Source organism: Xiphophorus couchianus, chromosome 18 (assembly GCF_001444195.1).
Source record: "Xiphophorus couchianus chromosome 18, X_couchianus-1.0, whole genome shotgun sequence".
Taxonomy (NCBI): Eukaryota; Metazoa; Chordata; class Actinopteri; order Cyprinodontiformes; family Poeciliidae; genus Xiphophorus; species Xiphophorus couchianus.
In genome coordinates this window covers 23,729,385-23,749,551 of record NC_040245.1, presented here as the reverse complement: position 1 = coordinate 23,749,551, position 20,167 = coordinate 23,729,385, and the positions used below count along the sequence as shown (strand labels likewise).

Here is a 20,167-nt window from a genome sequence, read left to right as displayed (position 1 = left end):
TAACTGCTGCAGTGCAGAGTCTGAGAGAGCAAGACCTGCTTTGTCAAGCCAAGAAAGCCCCAGCTGTTCTTTAACAATTAGGACGCGAGGATGTATCCTCTTCCTGAATCAAATCAAATCAACTTGCTTAAAGAGAATATAAGTTTGTGGGTTGATGGCAACCACTTGGGCCAGGATAGTTCACCGATCTAATTGGGTCTTTTTCACTCTTAAGGCTCCCGCATACTCGGGTGTACTGTGCGTACTCTGTGAGCCGCTCGGACTCTACGCATACTCTCCGCAGATGGTTGAGATTTCATAGATAGTACTGATTACATATATTTCTTGTGACAAATTCCTTCATTTCCCACAGTCTGAATGCAACGAATGCAACACGTCAAAATGGTTTTTGCATACTTGGATTGTCAAACAAAGGGCATCCAAATTTGCTAATTATTAAAAGGGAGTATTATGTAAAATGTACTTTTTTGAACTCTACATTATGTTGTATTATGTAGAGTACTGTATGTAAAAACATACCTGGAGTGTTGCCTTGATTCTTTCCTGCATATTTGAGAAATCCTTTAATCTCCTGTGGCAACCATTTACCTGCCACTGCCTTTGAGGAGCCGCTCATCCCTGGAGCTGCTGTTTCCGAGCTTTCTCCTCCCAGGGTTCCCTGCCCTGTGATTCCTCCACTCTGCTCCTTCAGACTACCCAGCAGCAGTTAGCAAACACCTGACGGTACTGCATGCTGAGCTCGTTATAAGAGCTACTTCTCAGTGCAACCAAAGCTAGCAAAACATTGTTAAAGACTGAATAGAGGAGCTATGTTGTGATGACTTCCTGAAGGTGGAGTTTCAGAAAGAGCAGGATTTTTTAAAGAGACAGAGGCCCAATTTCAAGGGGTTAAATTACGTGGTCAAAATTCTTTAAAGTCATGTTTGAAATATACAGCATTTTTTTTATAGTGAAGTCAATATAGTTACTTGATTGTGCTATAAAATGGCAATATGTTCCTTACCTGAAGACATGAAACTCATTTCAGACAAGATCCACAAGATTAAGACAAAAGGAGTGTCTTAAAGAAGTTAAGACTTGTAGTCATGACTGACAGCTGATGATGATGGCTCTTGTTTCATTGTGGCCTGTTTTAAATTAATTTTAGGATTTATGTTATGCAGTGGCGGTTTCTGATACGTGTCATGGGGAACTGCTAAAAACATGGGCAACCTCCCTCTACAACTTCATGGAGGTGGCGAGGGCGCTGGTAGGGTGGTTCGCCCAGAGCGCCAAGCAGGATAGGACCGCCTCTGATGTTATGCATGATATTTTATCTTGCTATCCTCTTTTAAATTGTTTTGTGTTTTCAAAGGCACATCTGGGGACATGCATTGCAAATGAGCTAAGGCCATAAATGTTAGCGCTCTGTTTTTGTTTGTACTTAACACCTGTCCCCATGCAAATAAACGATAATGATTGAATCTGAAGTGTTGCTTTGGGAAGATTTTTAGGGCTTTTTGGTTTTAGTTTTTAATGTTTGTTGATGGATATGGCGGAATATTAGTAGGGAATAAAAAGCAAAGTAGAAGTGAAATGAAACTGACTGGTGTGCAGGTGATGATTTTCTCTAGCTCCGTTTTTATATTTTACCAGGTTATGCTGAACAATTATTTAAAGTTGTCATGGTGTTACTTTGTTTTGCCAAAAAAAATGTTGTTTTCTTTGAGTTAATGTTTTAGTTGTTGGGGCTTGGCTGATTCTGTTTGAAGGAGCTGATTGGCAGGCTCTCATGTGCCAATCAGGCATGATTGGTGGACTGTACTGTGTCCTTATTCGTCTTAGTTGTATTCCTTTACACTTAAAAATAGCTCCTGTACCTAACATTTCAAATTGTAAGAATATCTTACCTGTACAAGTAATTTTTTTTTTCCTAATTGAAAATAAAAAGTCTCCATCTTCCTTATCTGTTTTGGAGCAAAATTTGTATAATAGTTGTTTTGTCAGCTAAAACGCCTATAAAATGCATCCACATGTTCAGTTAGAACGATGTAGATATATGTTCGTTTTGTTCTTATTGCCTGGCTCGGGATGTTCGAGTCTTTCTCCCATTGTCCTGAAATCTCTAACTGAATGCTTATGCTGATGAATTTGATCAGTGGAGGTACAATTGATTTGAGTTTCCTCAAATGTGTTGAGCTCCACTGCATGCCAAATTGAGAGTGTGGGGGTGTGTGTGAGAGAGTGACAGCGAGAGAAAGGTATTCACATTAACTAGCAGTGCAGAGTGTGTCCTGCAAGATTGTTGCTAGGAAGCACATCTCTGTCTCCCTGTAGGTAATGAAATCACAAGAGTGGCAATCAATTAATCCGGCATGATGAAGTTAGTGCAGTCATTCTACCTCACACACACACACGCGCGTGCGCGCGCACACGCCAGCTCTCTCTCGAGCATGCACAGATGTGAAGCTGTGACGTGACATTTTTTCATTGCACACTGTTTTTGTTATTGAAATTATGTATTTAACATTTCCTGTGTTTACTCACAGCGTGACCTTTAAGAATGAGCTACTGGGTTTGTTTTTTTGGTTTTACATGATGTGAATATGTTAATTTATATACTGAAGCAATGGTGAGCTAAAACAACCTCCACACATTCTAAACTACATGAAAGAACTCTCAAATGGCAATGCTGTAGCAGATAATTGCCCTTAGAGGGGCAGTGTTATATATTTTCCAAGCACATAGTGTAATTTTATAACACAATAAAGTAACCATGTTACCTTCAGTTATTAAAAAGATGCTCTTTATACCAAACATAACTTAAAAGAAATTTAACTCCTTGAAACTGGGCCTCTGTCTTAAAGAGACAGAGCTACTGAATTTAGCTTATAGATTAGCTAAGAAGCTGCTACTCTTTCCAACAATTCAGCAGGTTATTTCAACAATGCTTCTCCTTATGCCGTTTAAAACTGTTCAAAGGAGTGTTGCTCTGGGTCGTAGTTCTTATAATGAGCACTGCGGACTCGCATTTCCACCAGATCTTTGCTGATTGCTGCTGCCGCTAGTCTGGAGGAGCTAAATGGAGAAAGAGTGCTCTGTGAGGCAGAAGCCCAGCTGGGGATCGCATCTTCAAGGCGGCGCTTTGGATAAATAGGTAGTGCATCGTCTGAGCAAGCATTTAGGCACCCCTGAATGGTTGCCACGAGAGATTCAATGATTTCTCAAATGTTAATGACAGAATCAAAGCAACACTCCAGACATGTTTTTGAGTTTGAGTTTATAAGAGCATAGTGCAACACAAGAACAAACAAGAGAAGAACATTTTTACTGTTCATGGTTAAGTTGGTTGTGACATTCTTTGTGAGTTTATAGTTTCTATATCCATGTCTATTATTGGTGCAATGCATGTCATTGTGAACAAGCATCAATGACTTTTAACATGTAACAATTCTTTCTAGATCAATGTACTACAATGTAATAATAATCTGATGAGGGATTGACTTAACATGATATAAAGTTCAAAAAAGCTAATTTTGCACATTTCCTCTGCTTTAGGAGTGAAAAAGAAAACCACATATGTTTTGCATCGTCTCTCTATCTACACCAACATCGCTCATCGCCAAAGCAAAGGCTGAGAAGAAACTCTGAGCGACTGAGTCTTTAATGAACAGTTCCAATGACACCACTCGGTGCCAAATTGCATGGTTTAGTTCAATCCATCACTAACTGAACATTTTCACTCTTAGCCTGGAGCTGAAATATGGAAATCGTGGCTGTGCTGTCCCTTTCTCATACTGAAGTCATCAATTCATTACCCCTCCTCTCCCCCAATCTTACCAAAAACCTTAATTACACAATGTCACGTGTGCTATCTGACCTGCTAGTCGTTCCACTGTGAGCAGCCTTAAATTATTTCTTTTTAAAGCACCAGTGTGGATGACAGAGGAGTCTGTTAAAAAGAGTTTGGGTTTGTTTTGCTTAAAATAAAGAGGTAACGATTTTGCACTGATGTTTTAATATATTCTTTACAATATCTACTCCCTGGAAAATCCATATCCTTATCTTCAATCTGCGATTTCAATAAGGCTGTTCTAATGTTATTTGCCGATTTTCTCTCTCTCTCTGACTCTCTGGCAGCCTGAATGAACCGCCGACATAACTTGACACGTCGTTAAAAAGACATTTTCCTTTTTAATAGCTTTTTACGTCTCACGTTTAAACACCTCGCTACTGAAATTAGCTAATTGCGAGTCCTCTTTCCTCACTGGCTGCATCCGCTTTAAATAATGTTGTTATTAGACCAGGAGATGCCTGGGGTGCATTCGCTGATCGGAGAAAGATTGGATTTTTGAGATTCCAACCAGCCAGTCACAAATCACTCCCAATTAGGCTGAATATCCGTCGGCCACCTGCTGATTTCTCTGTGCTCCACTAATTCGCTGATGTATCACCGCAAACTCCCAGCAAAAGTCTTTCTTGATTCATTTGGGAGGGCGCAGCGCAATCGTATTTTGCCTCCTGCTTTGTCTTTACCAACCACATCGTTGTGTTCGCATCAGAGGCTCGGGGAGGGCCAGAATGTGTTAAGAGAAGGTGGCATAATCCTAAGAACATGTTTTGCCTGTAAATATCAAAGCAGCGCTAATTGTTTTCTTTGAATAAACCCCTTTTCTCCTTCATACTTCTCTTGATCCTTTTTTAATGTCTCTGCCCACTGTGTCTTGGATTAACCCTGCAGCCATTTGTCTTCATTAGTGGATTGACTGTTGAACTTAATGCGCTTTATCATCGTAAAACATCAATCTAGCCCGTGAACCAAAACTGGAGCAGAAAAGAAAGAAGGTGGACTCACAAGTAGTTTTAGCATGACTGCGTTCTACTTCTCTTTTTTTTCCCCCCGCGTTTGGGTGGGGAGGCTTTACAGCAGCCGTATAAATTTCTCAAAGAACGGGATGGCAAGTAATTCTTCCCACGAGCGCAGACAAACACAATATGGCAAAAGCTCAGGGGCTTTGAATGCCTGCGCAATAGATGTCAGGAGCTCCGTGCAGCGTATGTATTTTTGGTAAAAACCTTCACTGAGATGTATGTATACATTAGAAAAGAGCATAAGATAAACAGTGAATGGAAGAAGAGCTTATTCACCCGCGTATCCTCCCAGGAGTATGGCTCCCTTTGTACACGACAGAAATATCAAAGGCCTGTTTGATCTCGCTACTGGCTTTTCACCCTTTGAAACAAATCGACAGTATTTTTTTTCTTTTTCTCCTCTTTTTTTTTTGAATAGCTGCATGTTTGAGTTTTGATGATGAAATGTTGCAGTCTGCTCAATCCCTCATGCTCTGAAATTCTCGACTCCTCCCTTTGGTGTTCCTTCTTTTTCCAAGTTTTTTTTTTTCCTACTTTCTGGAGGGACAGCTTAAAGTTTGTGATGTGAATTTATCAGATGGAAACAGAATGAGGGACTTCTAGTATAGATTTACTTCCTTAATTTATCCTGAATTCAAGCCGCCACACCTCAATCAAATCGTTTTTGCAGTGCAGTCGCACTGTTCCAGTCACTCAACCGTTCCATCTGGTCCTCACTATCACTGAACTTATGTTCACCAATTAGGCCCTAGCTCTTTTTTTTTTTTTGGACAGAGCTTCTCGAGTTATTTGTCAACTCCGACATCAGATATGTGTAGCCGGACTCATAACGGCTCCTTAATTGGCTGAAAGACAGAACACGGGTCTGTATGGGTGCTTAAGTTGGCTAATGGCGGTTGATGATGGCTAGCCTGGGACTGAGGAAGCCTATCTGTGGGGTAATGGACGCTGAATGGATGGTGCTCTGCACATGTCTTTCATTTTCTATTTAGTCCAGACAGCAGAGATGCCTGTTAGAAGAGTGTCAAGTACACATTGCTATCTGTGCTCCTTGATTAAATGTAAGTATAGGAGGTGAAGCACTCCTGGGATTTTGCCATTTTAATCTTTTCTGGAGTGTCTAAGGGAAAAATCGTTTAGAAAATTACCATAAAGATGTGAGGAATGAGAGAAGACCTTTTAGAATGTTTTTATGAACATGTCTTTGAGCTCTAATATATCCTTTTTTAAAAATATTTGTCCATGTTATATTCTTTTCAAAAAATAAGACCAACATGATTTGACCAAAATGCTTTGCAGTTCAAATAACTGTCTAGCAGGCAGCATTAGCTGGGAATAACTTGTTTTGCCATGTTACTTTCTTCTTCCTGATCTTTCTGTTTTTTATTGTCTGTCTGTGCCAGATACTGTGCAGCAAATTTAGATAAAACAAAGACTATTTTATTGTTCATTCCCGGAAAAACTGAATTGTACCAATTCATATGAGGGTTTTTCACCTTGTACAGTAAAAAATATATTTTATTGGCTGCTTCAGCTTCCAATCACTCTATCTTATGTTACTAGCTTTATATGCTATATTTATTTGGACATTATGGAACAAGAAAATAGGCAACCATTGCATGGACACTGTGATGAATGTTACAAGACAAAATATTGTGTCACGTTAAAACAGAGGAAATCTGACATTTGCTACCTTAGCATAGCAATTCAGTAAGCTCATTTGCTCCTTTATGAGCTGGAGCAAAATGTTTTCTCATTAAAAACTTTAGCTGATATGTTTTAATAGCCAAAGATAAAGCTACCAACTCACATACAGCTGACCAGAGCAGTCTCGAAAATATAGAATCAATTTATTGCTATATTACAGCACTTTAACGCTGCATTTTCAAAGCATGGTATTGATTTTTTAAATTTTATTTTAATGGAATATAGGACCGAGACACAAAATTGATAAATGATTAATCTTACTGAAGTGATTGTATTGAAGACAAATCATCTTTATCAGGACATCCTTAACAAATACACCTTCTGAACCCACCAGAAGTCGAAGCGAGGCTATAAAAACAAGTTCTTGATTAATTTTTTATTGTTTTGTAGCTGTAGTTGTATAATGGTGTCAGTATCTCCTCTTGGTTTTGAGGATCTGCAATGTTTTTTTTTTTGAATACCTTTCTGTTGCTGCATTAGACTGGACCTTGGAGAATTATCAGTGGAAATGAACAATCTTTTTTTGTTGACTATAAGAAGTACAGTAACCATAACAACCACACAGTCATTATTTCATACCTACTTACCCCTCTGCATTGCTGGAATTTACCTTGGTGAAATATTGTTTGTCTAATCTCAGTGTTTCTTCTGTTTTCTCTCCTTCGGAGGCTCGGGTTCCTCTGTGCCGCTTCGTTTTTATTGCTACGGCTGGAAAATGTTGATAGCTTTGTGGCTCTTCTGACATTCAGGCTGCTACTTCTTAAGTCTGACAGCACCAGGTGTCAGAATGGGAGCAATGTGTATCATTAACAGAGGAAAAAGGCCCAGGTACATGAATGGGTGAATGCCTTGTGTCTGTTCATGTGCCCTTTCAAAGGTTGTATAAAGAAATGAGCTAGCAGCCTGCTCCCCCCTATGTCCTAAGCACATCACAGCATCTTTGATGGCTTTCACAAAATGTTTTTAATTAAAAAAAACACCAATATAGCAATCTTAACCTATAATTCTAATCCTAAAATTTCATGATTTGTATGTATTTTTACACCATGCCATTTTCAAATCGTTCAATGTTATCCCAAGTCATGCTGGTTTTCCAATTAGACGATGTGAAAGAAAAGCAGATTAACAGAGTTGGATGGATGGATATTTTTGAGAAAACTAAACCGCTTTTTTGTACAAATGGTGAGATTTCATAAATTTCAAACAAGAATATATTATCAATGTGGAAAAACTTGATAATTTAATGTATTGTATATTTTTATACTCAATACAACATTTCCAGTTTTGGTTTTACTAGCCTCAAGCTGCTATAAAAATCTCTGTTATTTGTAGAACATTATAGTTTAGGACAGTCCAAATATTTTGAATTTAGGTGATCTAATGCATGAGCAATGATCCCTAGTTTAGCCCTTAACAGGGTTCAAATATTAACTTTAATGTCCTCCATGCTCTTCCATTCCCAAGCAATTGCAAGCTATTCCATAAAGCAAATCAATAGGAAACACTGACAGCTACTTATTTGTTTCAGGTTTGTTTGTTTTGTTTTTTTGGTTTTTTTGTCTTTTGCTTGTCCGTCCTATGAAACTATGCTGCGCTGGATGGCGAACTACATCGCCTTAATCCAAAAGGGACACTGATAGTACCCATAACGTCAGCTGTTTCAAGTTTTAAGCTGAACATATTTGTTGTGGATGTTTGAAGGGAAGATGTCACACAGGTGAGGGAACAAGTAATAACAAGGGTGATACAACTGAAGCATTAGAAGAAGAAAAATGCACAGAAGTGTTATTCCTTGTTACCATCTGTGGTTTGTTGTGGCATGTGTAGCCTGACGACTGTGCAGATATCTACTGAAAATGTGTTCCTTTGGGACTGACGAATAAATCTGAAAATGCCTGCAGTTAAAACATGAAAGATGCACAGGAGTTTGGTCCATGGACATTAGAAGATCATGTTTTCAATCTGCACATGTTTCTGTGCACAGTTGAATAACCATTAAAGTTTGACTCTTGATACTTGACTATAGTAAATGCCAAAAAGGGGAAAAAATGTACAACTGTACAGATGGTTTTAAAATAATAATAATAAAGTTGTTATAGGAAAACACACAGCCAAAAGAAAGCTGTGAAAGTAATTAAGTCCGCTGTTAGACAACCACAGCAAGAAGGTCAGCCTGTCTAGCTGATAGAATATAGTCTGCCTCCGCTTTTAGCTCTGCAGTGAGATCCTCGGTCTTGTGTTCAGCTTCTGTTTTAGCTACTTGCCATCTTTTTCTGTTTCATCTGTGAAACCTTAAAAATGATAAGAAATGACCTATTTGGAAAAAAAAAGAAACTCCATTTAATGTAAAGTGAATTAAACAAAATCCTCCTTGTGTAGCATAGACGTTTGCTTTTCTGCCAGACAAACAGCAGACAGAACCGTGTGGTTTCACTTCTTCTTCCTGTGCTTCCTCGCTCTCCTCCTCTTTTGTTCTCTTCCTCTTTGTCCTCTGCTGATGTCGCTGATGCAGAAATAAATGTGTTGCTTTTAAGACCAAGACATTGCTAAGAGGCAGGGCGCAGTGCGGCGAGGAAGGAGACAGACGGACATTTTTTTGCAGAATGGAACAGAACAAAAAAGACAGAAAATTAATTTGAGTGTAAATCTACTGCGTTACACTAGCCACCTGCTGTCACTTGAGGTTTTAAATATGCATTGAACCAGTCAGAAATTAATAGGCTTGAGCGTAGTGAGAATACGGACAGGTATCGTTTGATTTAAATGATAAACAGCTTTTTGAGGCCGCCTCCCACAGCCACACCTTCTACAAGCAAGCTGTCACCCATAAACTTCCACAAACAACCGTAGAGCAACAAGACTGGGGCTGCAGGGTGCAGATGTCTCGCAGTAGCAGTGATTTATAGCTTTCTAGCTCATCCCTAGATTAATTTTCCCATGAATCATTGCACCTGCGTTGTTGATGGCAGACGGTGCTGTGAAACCGGGCTGTTTTTTTTTTTTGTTTGTCTTTTTCTCATTTTTTCATGGCCGTATGTTACTTTGTTTGGAGGGACTTTTCTTCAATTTGACTACTTTTGCTTTCTTCTAGAAGGCAGATCTGTGACCGTATACTTCGAATGAACAGCTCAATTGTTTAAACAACATTAAAAGTTAATGACCAGTGAGTTCCACATAATATGTAATCCATAGTGAATGTAAAATTGTTCTCTGGCAAGTGGATAACAACTACGGCCTTGACTTAACCCCGCCCTGTGCTTATGTAGGAAGAACTACTCCTAATAATTACATTACCACTTTGGTGGTAATGTAATTGTGGTGAAAACAATGAACAGTTCAGATTTTGATAAAGTTCACTATTAACAGTCTCCTAAACATATTCCCCATTTATATTCCAATGCACCTCTTTCAACTGTGCGGGGAACAACCTGTTATCTGATGCAGAGTCTACCATTTCCTGGGATCACAGATCATTTTCAACCACATGTCCTTGTTCCCTGAGAAAGCTTCCTAAATATAACTGTGGCATTTGATGGGAGGATTTTACAGGGATAAAAGCATTTAAGCCCTTAAAGATTTTGTTCAGTAGTAATCACATCTGTGAGAAAAAAAAAACAAAAAAAAACAGACAGGAACCAAATTAAAGAATCATAAGGATAAGGTTTTGTGTTTTTAGATAAATATCCACTGCCATCGAAAACACAAATGATAACTTGTGTGAGATTTCATGTTAAAATCTGATTCTAAATGAGGTCAAAGGTCCGACACTAGTGATGAACTAATCCCTTCGTTTAATTTGCTTACAACTTACAAGCAAAATATCCACTAATTTACTTGCTTGTGACACTAAGGGAGTTTAATTTTTATGGTAAAGTACAGTCAGTACATTTATTTTAAAGACATATAAACCTAAACATTATTAACGTAATTATTCTTCATGGTCAACAAATTGGGTTGACCATGAAGAACCCAATTCTTCATGGGTTCTTCATGTAAAAATGTCTTTACACACTAAAATGTGTAAAGACATTTTTGTGTCCTTGCACGCAAAAATGACAAAAATATAGCAAATTGTAACTTTAAATGCAACAAGACTATAAAAGTACAAACAGGTCAAAGTTACATACTAGAGTGACTTAGAATACAATTTTTCCCATAAGCTTGCATACCCAGGCAGAAGTTCCCATTTGTTTTGACGACTTGTCAGAAAATTTGAATGCTTTTTTTAAAAATAAATATGTATTTTCTTTCACTCATAAGTGGCTGAGTGATGACATTCATTACCAGACTAATGGATTTGCCCTTTTTTTAAACCTTGCCAACAAAAACAGCTCAGTAATATTTGGCTACTGTGTTACATAACAGGTTTGATGCAATTTTCTTTCCTAGGCCCCGTTGACGCCTCCCAAATGTTGCTTTGATAGTTTTGGTCTCAAAGTCCGATTTTGATATCATCACCCCATATAACTTTGTTCCAAATGTTTAGAGGCACATCACTGTTCTGTTTTGCATCATGAAGACTTTCTTCTGGTGACTAGATGTTGCAACCTTCTTTGTCTTCAAGTGTCTCCTTATTTTGCATGAGTTTAATCTTATTCAGATAGTCCCTTAAGTCAACTTTTCTTTGAACCATAACAAAATATTCTAATGGTTTTGTTGCACTACATGAATGTGACTTGGTTTCAGCATAATCCCTCCTTTTCCCATCCTTAATTAGTGTTTAAACATTGCTGACAGTTGCAACAAAGTAAATGCTCATCACATTTGGTGACGTTCGTTTAAAAGAAGCTCTTCCATATTTGAGTGTTTTTGTAGTTCTTCTCTACTCACCTCAGCTGAGATGCATGCAATTGTATATGTAGGCCACATGATAACACATGAAGGGTTTTCAGCAACATTAATTCTAGGCTTGTAAATACTAAAGCTGTTGTTTCGTAGCTCAGCCCTCTTCGCTCCCTTTTTGCTGTCGTCAACTGCTGTGTCCTCATCCTCTGTGTAAGTGCTGAGCGGTGTTAGTTTAAGCCCAGATAGACCACTGGCCTGCACACATATTTGTTTAGGAAAATAAATAAATAAAAAGAAAGAAAAAAAAACCCGCAAACGCAGCTCCAGTTGGACTCACTCTCACCAGAGTTTGCAGGGAGTGGGAGGCTGAGGAACTCGCTGAGGGATTTTCTGCCTCTCCGTCTTTAATCACATCGCTAATTAAAGTGTTCTAGCTAATTGTGGCTGAGATAGTGTTTCTGTGTGTTAGCTTTTTTTTTTTCCCCTTCGCTTTTGCCCGGCTAATTACAGAGGTAATGGTCTATTGGCTCGTTCGGCGAGCACAGTCAAAGCATGAACAGTGAAGTGACTGATTACAGTCCATGTTCATCTTTCTTAGTGCTGTCTGAGCTTCCCCTTGGAGCGTCTGGGTTTTAATCCCGACCACAGATGAAACTTGGACACAGAAAAAGCGTCTCGTCACTCACCGCTCGCCACAGCGGTCAATAGTAGTCACTTCATGCTGGCTCATCCTTATCAACCTGTGCTGCTGCACACTGTGGATCCGCGAGGGCATACACTCACGGTATAGATCCCTTTCATGCTTGGTCACTTTGCTCCAGGCGAGTTATGCTATTGACAGCTGGCACCGACGGGCTTAGGCTCTGAAGACGTAATCTTTGCGTGTTTGTGTCCATAAGCACCGTTAATTAGCCACAGAGAGATTTAGCATTTGGCGCAGGATGGCAGAGAGCTGCTGGAACAATGTTACTGACAGGCCAATATAGCATTTTGTCACATTACAAGTTTAATCTTGATGTCGGAAAATGGGAGTACAGCACAACCAAACTTACTTCAACATGACCGTCCACCTAAACGTGCAGTCCAGTCAGGGAAGGAGGCTAGGAGAAGCAGCCAAGTGGTTAATGTTAACTCAGAAGGAGCTGCAGAGATCCCCAGCTTAGGAGGGAGATAAAACAGATATTAGCTGTGCACTGCCACAAATCTGGACTTTAGGAAAGAGAGGCGAGAAGAAAGTGACTGTTGAAAGACAACCATGAGAGGTTTCGTGTAGAGATTACCACAAGCCACAAGGAAGAGACAGATATGAAGCCCAAGTAGGTATTTCCGGTTTAACTGCCACCAAAACTGAACTTTCTGGCTTAAATGCAAAACATTATCTGTGAACATCAACCCACACATCACACCGTATGGTGTGAAACACGGAGGTGGCGCTACAGTGCTGTGGAGACGCAGCTTTTTCAACAGATATAGACAGAGTAGACGGTGAGAAAGCGTTAACTTTCTGAATTAAATTAAAAATGAGAGCATACTGGGCAATAAGTGGGGTGGATTAGTCCAGGTTGAATACAAATGTACTTAGAATCTCCCAAAAAAAACCAATACTTTGACATTTGTGGTTGTGTTGTGACAAAATGTAAATACTTTTGCACTAAAAACTCCAGTAAATCAGAGTCGGGCAGATTTTTATTTTTCTCTGTCTATGTCCGTATGCAGTAAGTTGGTTTTATCATCGTCTCTGGCGATTCTGTGCAGACGGCACTTTTTGTGGTAATTTGGAGGCCATTTAAATATATATATAGGACAGGAACGCCAGTGACCTCGCAGGCCGCCATTCTTGTAGGCACGCCGATGGTCATCCAAGTGACATCAAGTACAAACCGCGTTATCAGCTGTGTGCTACACTTCTGCCAGCAGACAGCAAAACTCATCTACTTTACGGCGCATTCTGGTGGGGGTTCAGAGAGATGGCGGAGTTTTCAAGCTTCCTCCCTGAAAAATTACAGCAAAAATAAATTTTGCTCTGAAATTCAAAGCCTTTTTTTTTTACTCTTTGGCGAATGCGCATCATCTAACGTGGAAGGGGGATTGATTCAAAAGACTTGTGTGATTACACTTTTTTTATGCACGGAGACACGGGGACGTCTCTCTCGGAAGGAGAGGCTATTATAAACACAATTTCTTTTAAGTGTTCCTTAAACACTTAAGGAACAACCGTAGAGCATCTCCTTGAAGGCAGGAGATGCGTCTCCTCGCATGTGTCAGTGTTCTCGTGTCCTTTGCCTTTGTAATCGGAGCTCTGTGATGTCTCTGCTGTTTGTCAAATGAGGCAAAACTCCCTTTGCAGGCCGAGAAAGAAAAAGGTAATCACAGGGGTAAAGAGAAAGAATGAGAGGAAAGTATTGGAATTTTTTTCTGAGTGCTTTGAAGCCCAGGAGAAGCTTTTCGATCGGATCATGAATGCTATGAGAAACGGGCATGGGAGAGCAGGGAGTCGTGATTTTAAATAAGCGGGTTTTCAAAGATTCATTTCAGTTCTACACGCTGACGGCAGCACTGAGCTCGTCACCGTGACACGTCTGCATGTATGGCAGTGTTTCCCCTTGCAACCGAAGTTGCGAACCATCAAAAGACACGAATTCAAGAACGCTGGGTGGATTCCTCACCCGCCCATCTTCCTGAAGCCGACTCCTCCTCATGCTCACTTTCTCTTCACACGAATCACTTTTCAGTCCTCATCCTCCGTATCAGATCCTTGATTGAATTAGATCAGCATGTTTTTTGGGGGGGGGCATAAGAGGATTTCGCCACATCCATTTTGCATGAGGCTTTAATCAGCACTGTTACGATCACTGCTGCAATTCACGAAAGAGGATTATTGGTGCCGATTACAGGCAACTGGTTGAAATAGTATTTGAGAAAAAAAGGAACATTATAACCCACTCACGGTGCCACAAGGAAATGAAATTGTAGAACGGTTGCAGCAAAGCACAAAAGAGACGTAGTGTTCTGGAGGGGTTTTTTTGTTGCTCCCCTTTATGTAAGGCTTTGGGTGATTCTCATCTACTGTACTGGGAGATTTTCTCTCAGTTTTAGGTGCTGCTACTCTCTTCAGACTGACCCCAAACCTTTAACTGTGATTGTCTCCACTTTTACATCCGCCTTAAACTATGTGTCTGTGCCCTTACTGCAGTGCCCCGCCTCAGCTCGGCTCGGGGTCTGACGTATTGATCGGGACATCCTTAAGCTGCCAGCTCCCCGGAGCCGAGAGGCTGCAAACAGCTCAGAGAAGGACCCAAACAGAACCTGATGAAACAAATAGTGCAGGCATTTGGTTTAAAAGAGGTTTTAGTAAACTGTTTCTACACTTTTGGGCAGGGATGCACAAGTTTGAATGTATTGTAGAATGCCTACAGTCTTCAAATTCTACTCAGATTCAAATATGTACACACAACCACTGCTAATATTGAAATTTAGAAAATCCACACTTTCTGTAACCTTCTGGCATAATGTTGTCTGGATAGTTGAACCTTTTTGTGGACTAATTTATAAAGTTGGCCTAAATTGGTTGTTTTCCAAGCATGGACGTGGCATTTGATTGCAGTCCACTGATAATTGGTCAACAGCCAAAAAGATTGTCTGGGGTTTTCGAACTGTTTCAAGATCATTTTGATGTGCTGAATCAAAACTCCCATTGGTTTTCCTCAGTCATATCAACTTTCTGAATTATGGATGCAACATGAACATCAAAATGCATGACATGTTCCCACAGATGGATCGCTTTCCTAAGAATCTGGGATCAATGAGTGATGAGCAGGAGGGGAGATTCCATCAGGACGTAAAACAGATGGAGAATTTTGCACAATTGATTGCTTTATGAAGAATGAAGATGTAATGTTCAATTTACATCTACTTACCCTTATCAGTGTTTATTATTCAATTTAGACAAATCTAAGCTGGATTCAGTGGTTCAAGGTAGTCATAATTCAGTTGACATAACATGGGCAACTTCCAGAAAAGGTTTTTTTGTAACCCAGCACCAAATCCTGTTTGACTGATTAAACATGCATGTGCAAATCTGTTCAAATGCTAAAAAAATCAAATAAAATACTGTAGAATTTGTAACAATAATGAAAATATGTACACTTCTGACCTGAACCGTGTGCATGGCTCAATGCACGCGTGCAAAAAAAAGTCCCACAAATCGTCCTTTCTTTGAGCTTTTTATCTGTCCTTTTCTTCTTCTTGTTCTGGTTGTGCCTTTATCTTTTATCCCACACTCTGTCTTTAATTCTCTGGTCGGACTACAAGAGCAGAGGTGAATTTATGTAACTCTCTCTGCCTGATCCCCTTGGCGTGGTTGTGCCTGCCTCCTGTCTCTCTGTGCTCCGGCACAATTACCTGGAGAGGCGCAGAAAAGAAAGAGAGAAGCTTTCCTTTGCGTCCCAGTCCGCCTGCAGGCCTTGAAAGGCACAGCCCAAATGCACAGGGACCCTCATATTGTACACGGCTCCTGCAAAATAGTGCCAAGGAGCAGGTAATGAGACTCGCTGTAAGTCGGTCTCCAAAGGTTTAGCCACACATACATGTAAACTCTGATATTTTCCTGACACAAACTGTGCAGTGTTGACAGATTGTGTCGGTGAAGAATTTGGACATAATGGCCAGCGACATATGTTGGCCGTTGATTACGCTTGCCCACAGACACATAATTGATTAGTGGAGCAATTAAATAACCTCACCATCTCCCACCTCCCTGTTGTTTTTCAGCCCATAAAGCCCCATTTTGCTTTTACAGGTCATTAAAATGATGAAGGGTTGAAAGAGTGCCTGTAAAAGAATAAGTGGTGAACTGAGGAAGTATGAAGCTCCATGCATTGAGTGTATGCTTGGAAAAATGTATGGAGATGATTAGCTATTCTTTCCATTACTGTCAGCGAAAAAAAAAAAGTGCACATCTGCAGATAACTTTAGGAACTAATTGTCTGCGTCCCGTGCAGATGACCCACTTTTTTCTGTGTCCCACTTGTGTTTTTTTTGTTTTTTTTCCAGTTTCAACAACAGGCTCTGTTCTGTTATCCACGAATCGGCATCCACGTTGCACTCATCTGTGTACACGGGAGTGTGTGTGTGGCTCACACGGTGAGGCAGGTGGGCGAGCGTGTTGACAAATGGAAATTAATGAGGTAGAAAATGTTCCCTTTTTTTGCTGTCGAAAGGAAATCAAGCTGATTATTCACATCAAATCTTCGTAGCGGTGAAATGAGCTTGGCAAATATTGAGAGATATTGGGTAGCTAGCAGAGAAAGTCACTTTCTTTGTTTTTTTTGTTTGTTTGCTTTTTTAACGGTTCGATCAAACCAATCTTACCGGTGTTGACCGCTTTCCCAGAGGAGGAAGTGACAGAGACAAGGGGCGATTTCTGTTTGAGCGAAGAGACGGAGGGGATTATCTCCCCATTTCGGTCTATCTTGTTTTCAGGCAGCGCAGTGCAAGCAGCAAAGAGCAGAGGAGGCCCAAGCAGTGATTTAACACATGATTGCTGTCTCGCTCCATCAGCGTCGCGTCATGACCTACAACACCCCGCGATTCCATTTACCCATTGCTTCATCAACTCCTCAACCTAGACTTGTAGAAATACCTACGCAGATGTTGAGTTCGGATCTTTAAACTTCCAAAAACAGATTTTACACAAGCATTGCCACACAGATGAGTGCTTTTTTTTCTTATGAAGCTAAGAGTCACTTTAATATAAGGTAGCGTTTTTGTTTACAGACGAATCAGTACCTGTAAAAGTAGGCTAATGTTGCAACAATGTTCATGCAGGAATGCAGGTATGGGATCATTTATTTTTCTGTTTTGGTTTGGCTTGGACAACAAAAGTCAGCTCGTTTTCCCACAACAGCAAAGTTTCTTTGTGGAAAAAAGGAAAAACACAATTTAATTAGTTTCATTATATTTGCGTTTCCAAATATTTTTGTTTCCATCCATCGCAGGGGTGTACAGTACACACCCGAACTGCTGAGCTTTTGAGGCGAAAGGAATTACCTTGAGAAAACATATCCAAACTTTTTCACATATCCAAAACATATCCAAACATAAAAGCAGCACTCTTATGCTGCTTTTATCCTTCTTTGCTAGGAGTTTGTGAACTTCCCACTTCTTGATGAGTTGACATTAGCCGAATTGTTAACTGAATGTTCTTCAAAACTATTGTGAAGACTTTTACACACAGTCCTCTTCATGTGATCCCACTAGGATAATCTTGGCTTAGTTCTGGAAGTTTTAGCTCGGTAAGGCTGGCCCTTTGCAGATTTTGATCCATGCTTGGACTTACTGAAACACATTGAATGTCTTAAGTCAGAAAAAAAAAATGTATCTTGAACTGTCAATAATGTAATGCAGTATGATGAAAAACGGAGTTCCACCTCAAGAAAACGAACATTTGACGATGACGTTTCCACCAACATGTTTTCATGTGAGCCTGGAGTTTTCAGTACTGCATAAAAATATTTTACCATTTGGAATTATAACTGAATTTGGCTGTAGTGTATTCACGATTAAAATACAATATAATTGAAATGTCTAAGTGAATTTGAATTTATCAGTGACTAGAATGGATTGATATGAATTGTATTCATCTGTTGATATATTTATTTCTATGCAGGTAGAAATATATAGATATTCTGGCACTTTTTATGCTATTGAATTCACTGTCGTGGAAGGTGCAATGAAATAATATTTATTGTGAACAAGCACAACACAGACTGAACAGAAGATCTAGTTGCATTGTTGTTGCAGAACCTTAACAGTATTGTCTTGAAAGTCCTCCAGCAAATTTCACTGCTACTGTCGACTCCTTGGCAGCCACCGTATCCAGTTCCCATCTAGTTTCTGTTTCGCTGCTGCTCTCTCAAATTAAACAGAAGTTTATTTCCGGTTAATCTGATGCACAATAGTTGATGGCAGGTGTAAACTCAAGAAGACTGAATAGTGACAATGAAATAAATGGGGCAAAAACAAAAGAAAGCAAAAACAAGTTTTTTTTTAAACTGAGCATCGTCTAAAACTACACTACATCCTGCTGTCCGCAAACCTTTAATTTTCACACTCTTTGCTGCCGCCACAGTCCAATTTCTCTGGGGAAATCATTAATAAAACCTTATCCCATCTTAGCTTCTGTTACAGCGAAGCTCCCCAACCTCCCCTGAGTTCGCTGCAAAAGCATAACAGCCCATTCACGTTCAGCCATAATGGCTGACGAACCCCTCCACAGCGTGCTGCATAAACATTTCAGTCGCCGGATGCGGAGTCGAAACTCAGGAAGTAGAGTATAATTATAGCCCGATGCTGTTACATGACAAATGACCCATCAATTCACAGCCACTTATTCAAACACAGAACAGGTTAGGGTTAATGTGGTGGGGAAGGGTGGGGGGGGGGTGCAATTTGCACATTTGAGTGCTTTGCCCAATAATAAACACAGTGGCTCAGAGATTCCCAGTGTTCCCCTTCCGTATTTCTGTTGTGACATTGATTCATGGCAGCTGGTCCCGCTTACATGCAGTCAATTTGTTATTGCACTATCCGCAGGCTAAAGAAATGTGTCAACGGGCATTTGTATAAGCATATGGATTAGCTAAGTGTGGCTGCCAAGTGTTGGCTTTGAACACCTGGAACCCATAGCTGATCCCCGCACAAAGAGTTAAGGGGATTTCTTGAAGGTGCAACGTGTGAGAATACGGTGGGCAACCAGAAGGTGCCCACAAGAGACGAGCTTTGGCCGAGAGGAGAGCCAGCTGAACCTCAGCTGATGCTAACAATGCAGAAGAGAAGAAGACAGAAGCGACACATTGTGCGGGCATGCTCAGATAAAGTTTCTGAAAGAAATGGGGACAAAAAGAGAGAGAAAAGACAATAAAACACTTACTTTGAGATAAGTGCTGTGGCTCTAAAAGAGAAGTGAGGAAAAGAGAGAACGGTAAAGATATTAAAGCGCCGATCGAAGCAGATATTACCAGTTGAGATTAATGCTCCCTTTAGCCTCCCAACACATCCCCCTTGTTAACAGAGACTGCTGCACATTACACATATTGACAAGCGGTAAAGCTCTGTTTTGTATTGGACATTGTGGATGACTAAATGATCGTAAAGTATTGTGCTTTTAATAAGTCTGCTTATCAGATAGGAGAGCAAGCGAGGTGAGTTTATGAGTGTAATCAATCAGAGCGCTTTAAATTGGGTTTGTTGTTTTGCTGTACGCCTTGACGGCAGGTGATGCTGACTCTGATGGAAAACAAAACTCACACATGACTTCCTCCTGGAACACTAATTATACTGTAAAACTAACACAGGCCATATTGGAACCTGTGTTCTGTGATTTGTGAGAGCGCACGTTGCTCCTTTTTAAAGTGAAACATTTGTAAAAAAAAAAATCATGCACTAAAGATCACAGCAGTAGCAGGAGTGGGTTGATGTGTGCAGAAAAAAGATGGAGGGCAGGATTTGGGAAAGAGGGGAAACAGGAGGAAATAAAAGGCACAATTCTGCTGTAATTTATGTAAATACGAGTCTCCTCTTCACAGCTGATCCTCCCGGCGTTCGTTTAGGTGTTTTGCTCATTTCAGAGCCCAGTGGTCACAGAGTGTGGGCCTTTCTACAAAAGAGAAAGGAGTCATTGCATATTTGAACGGTAAGATTTTTTTGAACTGGGTGACAAGTTTCACTTTTCATGGCGTTTTTTTTTTGTTTTAGTTTTTTTTTTCTCCCAGTTTTGGAATGTGAGGAGGTTATTTTCAGTATAGATGAGAGGTTGAAGTTCCCT

At 40.1% G+C, this 20,167-nt stretch overlaps 1 protein-coding gene and 1 long non-coding RNA gene across 3 annotated transcripts in view; one reads left to right on the top strand and one right to left on the bottom strand.

Moving 5' to 3' along the window:
- Window positions 1-20,167, top strand: part of schip1 (schwannomin interacting protein 1) — a 265,176-nt gene that overhangs the window by 114,225 nt on the left and 130,784 nt on the right. The window lies entirely within an intron of this gene.
- Window positions 2,688-19,774, bottom strand: LOC114161823 (uncharacterized). The gene is made up of 3 exons (XR_003599088.1): window positions 19,762-19,774; window positions 19,024-19,029; window positions 2,688-2,782 (listed from the first exon to the last, which is right to left on the bottom strand). It is a non-coding gene; the product is annotated as an uncharacterized LOC114161823 (long non-coding RNA).